Raw genomic sequence first — 9,611 nt, 5'->3', positions numbered from 1 at the left:
CGCGCCCAGCCAAAATGTGTATTTTTAATTGTAATGATGATATGTTCACTTAAAGAAATGCTGGAAAATTTTGGTCCCTCTGGTGGTTAGGTAGTGGCATCTCATTGTGGTTTTCATTTCATATGTTTATCAGTCACTTGGATATCCTGTTTTGTAAAATGTTTGCTCAAATTGTTTGCCTTTTTTTCAGTTGGGTTGTCTGTTTTTCATATTGACTTAGAGGAGCCTTTTTTAGTATTCTGGATGAGTCCTTTGCCAGATTTGTAGTAGAAATATCTTCTCCCATTCTGTGGCTTGCTTTTTCACTCTAAATGGTGACTTCTCATGAAATAGAAGTTCTTAATTTTAATGTAGTCCAATTTATCAATTTATTTTGTGATTAAAGCTTTCTGTGTCCTGTTTGAGAAATCTTTGCCTATTTTAAGGTCATAGGTATTTTCTTATGTTTTATTCTAAAAGTCATATTACCTTTTACATTTAGATCTACAATACATCTAAAACTGATTTTTATGTATAGTTGGAGGTAGAAGGTCAAATTTTTTTTTCATGTGTGTATCTAATTGATCCATTATCATTTATTGAAAAGACCACTCTCTCCCCATGCAATGTGAGTTTTAATGGGCTCATGGTATTTTATCATATAGATGTGACATTTAACAGTCAAGAGAGCATTTTAGTTGATCATTTTCTTATTTATTTTCGTTGATATTTGACCCGAGTGATCTAAAAGAAAAATCTATTGAAATAGTGCTAAAAGTACTTTATTCTATAAAGAATAAGTATCAAAATGCTAAAAACAGCCAAGTATTTCTTAAAATATGGCAAAGTTCTTAGTTATACTTCTCAGTTGACTGTTAGAAGCCAAATAAAAGGTAGATTTTAAAAAGTGAGTTTTGACTGGAGACTTACATAAACCAATATTTGTGGAGGGCTTAGGTTAATTCTAGTTAATGGTGATGCTGGCCTTATTTTATTAGATGTACATTAAGCAGATGAATAATTAAACTACTCTTTAATATATCTGAACACCAGTTTGGGAAGGTAGCAAATTATTGATAAAACTTGACTTGAGAATAAATTACACCATTGATATTTATTGTTACTAAACTACTAGCAGTCATTCACTCAGTGACTTCTTTTGAGGTAGCTTTATTTAAGATGCCCCATAATTTTAAAGGTATTAGAAAAATGGAAACTTAGAAGAGCTAATTTGACAAAGATGGCTATAATCCAAGCTTAGCTAGGAAGTGAGTTCTGTATACAGTAATGATGTATATGTGAACTTTATAAATCTAACATTTTTGAATGGCTAGAACAATAATTTTATATGGTTGCATTTGTTATTTATTTATTTATTTTTGACACAGAGTTTTGCTCTTGTCGCCCAGGCTGGAGTGCGGTGGTGGGATCTTGGCTCACTGCGACCTCTGCCTCCCTGGTCCAAGCGATTCTCCTGCCTCAGCCTCCCAAGTAGCTGGGACTACAGGCGTGAGCCACCATGCCTGGCTAATTTTTGTATTTCTAGTAGAGACAGGGTTTTGTCATATTGGCCATGCTGGTCTCAAACTCCTGACCTCAAGTGATCTGCTGGCCTCATCCTCCAAAAGTGCTAGGATTATAAGCATGAGCCACCACACCCAGCCTTGGTTGGATTTACTCTAATGAAAGAAGTATGAAGTCAATTTCCCAATGGACTTTGTATATATTATAATATAGCATGATATTGGAGGAACTTGCTATTAGTCTTATTTTTAGTTACTGGGAAAGTGTCAATGATATTAATTAGCCTTTGACATGGAGTTTTTCTCTCTATTAAGTATCTATATTATTATGAAGTCTAATGTATTTAATTTTAAAAAATTAATTTTATAGAGCCTAATAGTTCTGTTATTTAAAGTGGTTGTAATTAAAATAAGCAAGATGGGTTTGTGATGAATAAACTTAATTTGTTTTGCACTTGGTTGAACAGAAATGATTAATTTTACTTAAAAAAATCTGACTAATCTGCAGTGCATAAAAATGCATTCGAATTCAAATTTAACCTTTAGTAATTAGTTTTTTCATAAAACTTATATTAGTATATATTTATACATATTTATCTTTACACATATTAGCCATTTTTAGTTCTGTTGAAATTATTTTAAGATGAATAAATGTGGTGAAATTAGACTTACTGAGCCTCTTGCACCTTCTACTTTCACATGTGCAAACCAAACTATTATATCTTTTCAAAAGTCCTATTACCTTATTTATTTAATGCTTCTACTGAACAAAATTACTGGAAGCTAGACATTATCACAATTAGGCTTGTGGGTTATGGAGAATGATTTAGACCAGTTTCCTAAAGTCTGTTTTACAAAATACTTGTTCACAGGATTAAAACAGTGTTGTATTCAAACAAAACAAGACAAAACAAAAAGCATACAGTGGTCAAATTAATTTGGGAAATAGAAGTGTAGCAGGTTTTCCATATGCTGAGATATTCAGAGCCTTAAATATGCTAATGTACATTGTGAGTGCCCAGGTGTTGGTGAGGTGGGGGTTGGGAGAGTAGTATTTCCCAAACTGAGGCTTCCCAGCAATTCCAGGGCTTAGTCTAGTGTTTCTGGGCTATTCTTCAAGGGATGTTGGCTTATAAAAACGTGCACCAAGCCTGGCAAGGTGGCACATTCCCATAGTCCCAGTTGCTGGGGAGACCGAGGCAGGAGGATCACTTGAGCCCAGGAGTTGGAGGCTGCAGTGCACTATGATTGGGCCTATGAATAGCCACTACACTCCAGTTTGGACAACATAGCAAGACCCCATCTCTTTTAAAAACCCTGTTTTGCCCTAAGATCACCAGTTCAGCATAGCCTCTGGCCACCCCTCCTGTAGTAGTCCATTTTCACACTGCTAGGCCAGGTGTGGTGCGGTGGCTCATGCCTGTAATCCCAGCACTTTGGGAGGCTGAGGCAGGCAGATCACTTGAGTCCAGGATTTCGAGACCCTGGTCTCGAATGAAACCCCGTCTCTACCAAAAATACAAAAATTAGCCAGGTGTGGTGGTGTGTGCCTGCAGTCCCAGCTACTTGCTACTTGGGAGGCTAAGGTGAGATAATTGCTTGAGCCCAGGAGGCAGAGGTTGCAGTGGGTTGAGATAGCGCCACTGCACTCCAGTCTGGGTGACAGAGTGAGACCCCATCTCAAAAAAGAAAGAAAAGAAAAGAAAAGAAGTACCTGAGACTGTTTATAAAGAAAAAAGGTGTAATTGGCTCATGGTTCCACAGGCTATACAGGAAGTATGGCTGGGGAGGCCTCAGGAGACTGATAATCATGGTGGAAGGCAAAGGGAAAGCAGGCAAGTCTTACATGGCTGGAGCAGGAGCAAGAGATGGGGTGGGGGAGGTGCCATACACTTTTAAACAACCAGATCTCGTGAGAACTCACTCATTATATGGTACCAAGGGAGGATGGTGCTAAACCATCCATGAGAACTCCGCCCTCATGATCTGATAGCCTCCCACCAGACCCTGCCTCCAACACTGGGGATTACAATTCAACATTATATTTGGTGGGGACACAGATCCAAACCATTATCACCTTCCAAGGCTCCAAGTCTGAACTGGACCTGAAAATGTTGGTGCTTTTCTCTGCGTTTTGTTCCTGGACTGGAAAGTTACTGTACTAATGGTTTCTATATGGAAGGAGTTTGAATCCCTTTTATATCCTTGAACTAGATCTCAACCATCTCCTTCCTTCCCTCCACAAATATTTGAGCTCTTACTCTGCCCTCAGGATCAAGCAGTCTTGCCCTGGTTCCAGGCATCACTGGCTCCTCCTCAATTCTCTGCCGTGATTAGATCACGTGATCTTATGTTTTCCTTTTTCTCTCTTACTACTCTTTAGTACACTAGAGTAGCACTTGTCATTATGCTTTTATCTGTTTGTTAATTGTCTGACTTACCACATAAGACCATAAACTCCGAGACATCAGGGACTTTGCCTCTCTTGTTCTTTATTTCTCAGTGCTTACCACAGCACTCAGCACACAGTAGGTTATTTGAAAGACCCAACCTCTGTGGTTAGGGAACTTGCATTCTAGAGGCAGAGAGATACAAACATGGAATCCATGTCTTGCCAGTTTTGCTTAAGGTAAACATACGATGCTATGGGACCTCCAAGGAGGAACTCTGCTCTTGTTTGTGTTGGGGGAGTGTCAGGGATAGGCAAAGGGTGTCAAAGAAGACTTCCTACAGGCAACCTTTGAACTAAGTTTTAAAGGCCTAGTAGGGCAATGTTTTTGGCTAAGGAAACAACAACTCATGCAAAGGGCTGAAGGTGAGTCAGATGATTCAGATAAATGCACGTGGCTCAGGGAGGGCAGTTGGCAGAGTAGAGGAATTGAGGCTGGCAAGTTAGGCAGAAAGAGATTATGACAGGCCTGGGAGATTGTGCTAAGGGGTTGGGATTTTATTTTGAATTTGATGTGGAACAGTAAAATTGGGAAAATTGTAATCATGCTCAAATTGGTATTTTGTTTCTGGTAGCAGCAAGGAGGGGATGAATCTACAGGTGGGGAGGGCAATTTGAAGCCTTTGAAACCAAACAGATTTACTTACTGTTTAAGAGACCTGTCATGCACATTCCCCTTTCTCTTCTTTGCTCATAGTGGTTGATTTGGTGGAAAAAAAAATTTTTTCCCATCTCTACATGGTCTAATGCTACCTATTGTTTAAGCCCCAGGTTGAATAAATGAATATAAGCACTGTGAGCCAAAAAGAACCAAGTGTATAACCTTGGATCTGTTTCTGAGAGTACATGGGAGGAGAGTATCCTGATCATTCATTTGTTCTGGGCATTTGAGACTATATAGAACTTTCAATGCTTTGTTGCTTTTTACATGCTAAACTCCATGTGAAATGCTATATTTACAAGGATTATCTGTTTAATTCTTACATATACCTATTTACTAGGTATCATTATTAGCTTTGTATTATGGATTAATCAACTGAAGCACAGTTTTGTAAATAAGTTGTTCAAAGTCAGACCACTGTTAGTAAAGATTAGAAATCTTGGAAGATTGGCACTAGAACCATAATAGTAGCATTACCTTGTAAAAAGCATTTGACTAAAAATCAGTAGAGGTGGATTTTGGTTAAAAATTAATAGCAATCATATATTCAGCTCAACCCAGTTAGACAGTTGTTATTATCCCCATTTTAATAGATAAGAATACTATGGATTAGGGGGTTTACATTAATTGTACAAGGCCACACAGCTTGGGATTTGAACCCAGGTCTACATGATTTCAAAGTCAAAGATTTTAACCACTTGGAAATGTTCCTCCTGGCAGCTCTTGTATTAATTTATTTGAATGGCTTATGACTTTAAACTCGGAGGTATCAACTCTGCCTGGAAAATGATAGAATTGGACTAGGTGGCATCTAGGACCCCTTCTGCTCTGCAATTCATGCTCTAAGAGCATCCCAGAGCCCTTGTTAATTTCTTCCCTTGTCATTCACCTTCACTGCTTTGTGTTGGATTTACTCCCTCAAATAGTGAGAGACACAAAAATAAAAATTGTGACCTGGATAGGTAGCTTGCAACGTAAGCATGGAGCAGAGTGCAGAGTGCTGGCTCCCAGCCAACTGGAAACTAAACAAGTAAATGAGATGACGACAAACCTGAAGCCAAGCTCCATACCACCGAAGTATTGGAGGAGAGCACTGGGGAAATGACCACAGCATTTCAAGGTCACTCAGAGGCCCAGTGAGAATCATGAGGGAATAATAAAACATATGTTAACCAACTAGTGCATGTGTCAAGTGTGGTGTAGGGATAGGGCTGAGAATGGAATTCTGTGAGGAAAAACCAGGACTTAGTTGATAGTCTGTAGAGACAACATTGTGTTGGAAATGAAGGCAGAAAAAAGCAGGTCAGTTGGGTGACACCTGATCAAGGCAGTTTGTCTAAAATGGAAAGATCACATGCCATTCGAGGCCATTTCCTGGGAAATGAGTTTGCAGAAAACCACGCTTTAGTGGACAAATAGCTGGGAAAGCTTTCAGGGGAAAAGATGCAGGTCATGTTTGTGTGGCTAATTACATCATATTTATTTGAGGCTTTGAGGGATGCAATTAGTAATTTGCCTTCTTAGGGTTTTCATGTCAGGAAGACAAAAGCATAGAAGATGAGAAAGGGTCAGGTTTTAAGGGAGTGTAGAAAAAAAGGCTTAGTTGGCACGTGATAAAGAAAAAAAAGGAGGAAAATAGAAACCTTTGTTGTGCAATCCATGTGCAATACAACTGCAATAGATCATTAGGAAGGGAGGCCGCATTCCCAAATGCTGCAGGCCTCTCTACAATTGCTTAACTGTCTCTGTCTGAAATATTGAGGCAAAGTTATAAAGAAAATGAATTGTCACAGACCCAGAAACATTCTCGTAGTGGAATGCTTTCCAGTGTTGTAAATTGATGAGATTCAGTTCTTTTTAGTAGCGTTAATTTAGTCAAATTTTCAAAACTAAGGACTGGTGATTAGAGATACCCATTTCATTAGCTTTCTGTCTAACTTTTTCCACATAGAATGAGGTTCATTTAAACAAGGCACATTTACCATATATTAAATAGACAGAATAGTGCCCAATTAATGTAAAGAATAAAGACTGGAGACATACTGACATGCAAATAAAGGGATAGAAAAATAAAATGTACACTTCTAGGGTTCCAAATGCTATGAAATCAAGTTCTAAAAATGTGACCTAACTGTGATGGTGACCTAACTCACCAAACCTCTATGTCACAGCTAAGAGTCTTTGAGGATAAAAACAGGAATAACGAAACTGCTTTAGTATGAGCGGTGATATAATGTAGATAGTTCTCCAGAGATAAATGTATTAATAAGGTAGAAACTTGAGACACTTCACAGATGTTTAAGTGTTTGGGAAAAATATAGAACCTTCCTTAAGCAAAGTAACACACGTAACATAGTGCCTGATATTTAGTAGATCCGCAGTAAATCTTCCTTTTCCTCCCTTTCTCATCTCTAAAGTAGGGAACAAGGGAAAAATGAGACTAAGTCTCCTTATTCCTCCAGTACTTGTATTGGACTGAAGCCAGGTTTGCATAAAGCCACTGTAGGGAAGAGCACTAACACTTGTAGAACCAGGTCTAACACTTTCAGGAATGGGGCCAGTAAATAAGCATATAATATTTGTTGAGCACCTATTTCATTCCAGGCATTTTATATCGGAGATTTCATTTATGCTTAAAACAATCCAGTTTCCATTTTGAAGATGAAGAACCAGAGAATCAAAAGTTTAAACATTTGCCCAAAGTCAAATAACTGCAAAAGTGGCAAAGTTACTCACTGTGTCTGGCCCAAATTGTGCTGTTTCTTAAACTATGCAATTCTTAAAATCATCATATAAGCCCTGAGAGGGCAGCATGATCACCTGACTGATTTGCCTTAGGGATGATGTAGAGACATTAATTGCTTTCACCCCTACATGCCTTTAAGTAAACAGTGATATTATTTTTCTTCTTGCAAAGATAATACTAGTTTAATTGTAGAACACTTAAACATATGGAAAAGTAAAAAGAAAAAAATAGGTCATCTAAATCTTGTCACCTAGAGATAATCAGGGCTAACATTAGGTATCTCTCTAATGCTTTTTCTGTGCTTATGTATTTGTAGATATTATACAATTTATGAAATACCTACATACAAATATATACTTTCTGAAAAGTGGTCATAATGTACATACTTGATTTGCAAACTGATTCTTGCTCATTCAAACAGATTACATATGAAGAAAGTTTTTCTAACTTAAAATTATGAGAACTGGGTATTATAACAATATTTTGATAAACAATGCCATTTGCATTAATGAAAGTGCTACAATATTTATTAAGTTTATTGAGAGTGCCAGAGGAGGAATAAAACCAATAAGAATGTTAGAGGCTTTTTATACCTACTAAAATAATATTCATTATGTGAAGCATACGAGCCTAATCTCACACAGAATTGATGTCCAATGCTAATATCAGTGCTGAAAGTAAACAAAGTCCAATTGTGTCTCCTTTGAAACTGGAAGTTTTGTATACCCTCGATCAGCGATAGAGAGCACCAGAGTAACTTACTTTCAGACATTAGGAGACCTCAAATTGCCTATTATTATACAAGCCTGGCTGAGAGAAATAATCAGAGAATACTAAGTGACATGCCACTTACCTACTCCTCTAGGGTACTCTTAAGTTCTATCCTTAAATCAAATAAGGTATATAGGCTATAATGTGTTTAGACATCTTGATTTCACTGACCTGAGGATCCCTGCAAAAAGCAGGTATGTGAAATTCACTCCTACGTTTACTGTAGAAATGCTATTGAGGGTAGTGCTACCACACCACTTAATGCCCCCAATATTAAACTCTTTGAATTTGTTTTAGATTTCAGTACCAGGAAAACATGTCTTGCTGAGAAACATATATGCTTCTTCTTCATCATCATAGCCACAATTTTAATGATTGTGATTTCTAACCTCTTCTTCCCCAACCAGGAAGCTTAGAGCCAAATTTGAAGCCAAATCAAAAAAATTATGTTAATTCTTAATATTAGCATCTTCCCATGTTACTCTTTCCTGGTATTGTTTTCTGTTTTCCTTTTATTACCCTCATTGTTACATTTATATATAAAGGACGATTCTTCCTTATTTCTTTTCTCTCAATTTAGAAAGTGAAAGCAGACTTTTTTTGTTAAAGAAATGTAGCATTTTCATTAGAAATTTCATTTCACTAGAAATGAAAATACTGTTTCACCACCTGATTATTTTGTTCATCTCAATTTGTGTAATCATATAGGATTTTTGTCTTGACCCTTGAAATTTAGAAAGTACAGCTAGCTGCAGCACTCTTTTTAATCTTGGCTGCCCTTTAATGAACCCTTTTGACCTAATGACTGACCTCTTTTCAGTTGAGAGAATTTTTCTTCTATTATTTCTTTGATGATGATTGCTTCCCCTTCATCTCATCTATTCGCTCATGAAGATAATTATTTCTTGGAAATAAACACTTTTAAGGTGGCCAATTCACCTGATTTGCTTGCAACTTTCCCAGTTTTAGCACAAACCAGATGGTTGGTCACCCTACACTTGGCTAAGCTATTGAATCTCTGAGTATAGTGGTTTTCAAACTCTTCATCATGAGAGTAGAGTTTTATATATTTTTAAATCTCCAATCCATTGTGGACTGATATTTTTGAAAATACAATAAAAATAAATACAACAAAAATGAAATAAAAAAAATAAAAGACAAACCCAATTTTAAAAATTATTAGATTAAACAGAATTACAGTTACTCTGTCAAATTGCTATGAAAATTTTAAATGAGGACTCTCAGTTTCTATTGGTTGCTTGTAAAATCTGCAGTCACCTAGTGGACAAAACTTTGAATAGTCCCACTCTAGGATTTCTCTAATCTGCTCTGATAATCCCTTGCATCTTCTCCACCCCACATTCCGTTCTCTGCAGCCTGGGCTAAATGCCTCTTTTGTGTTTACATACCCCATTACAGTAAGCTGTGTACTTCCTGAGGGGCAGGGATGAAGTCTTATTTATCTTTCTATGCCCAGCACTC

Source organism: Pongo pygmaeus, chromosome 2 (assembly GCF_028885625.2).
Source record: "Pongo pygmaeus isolate AG05252 chromosome 2, NHGRI_mPonPyg2-v2.0_pri, whole genome shotgun sequence".
NCBI lineage: Eukaryota > Metazoa > Chordata > Mammalia > Primates > Hominidae > Pongo > Pongo pygmaeus.
The sequence above is the reverse complement of the archived record's forward strand: the minus strand, read 5'-3'. Positions refer to the sequence as shown.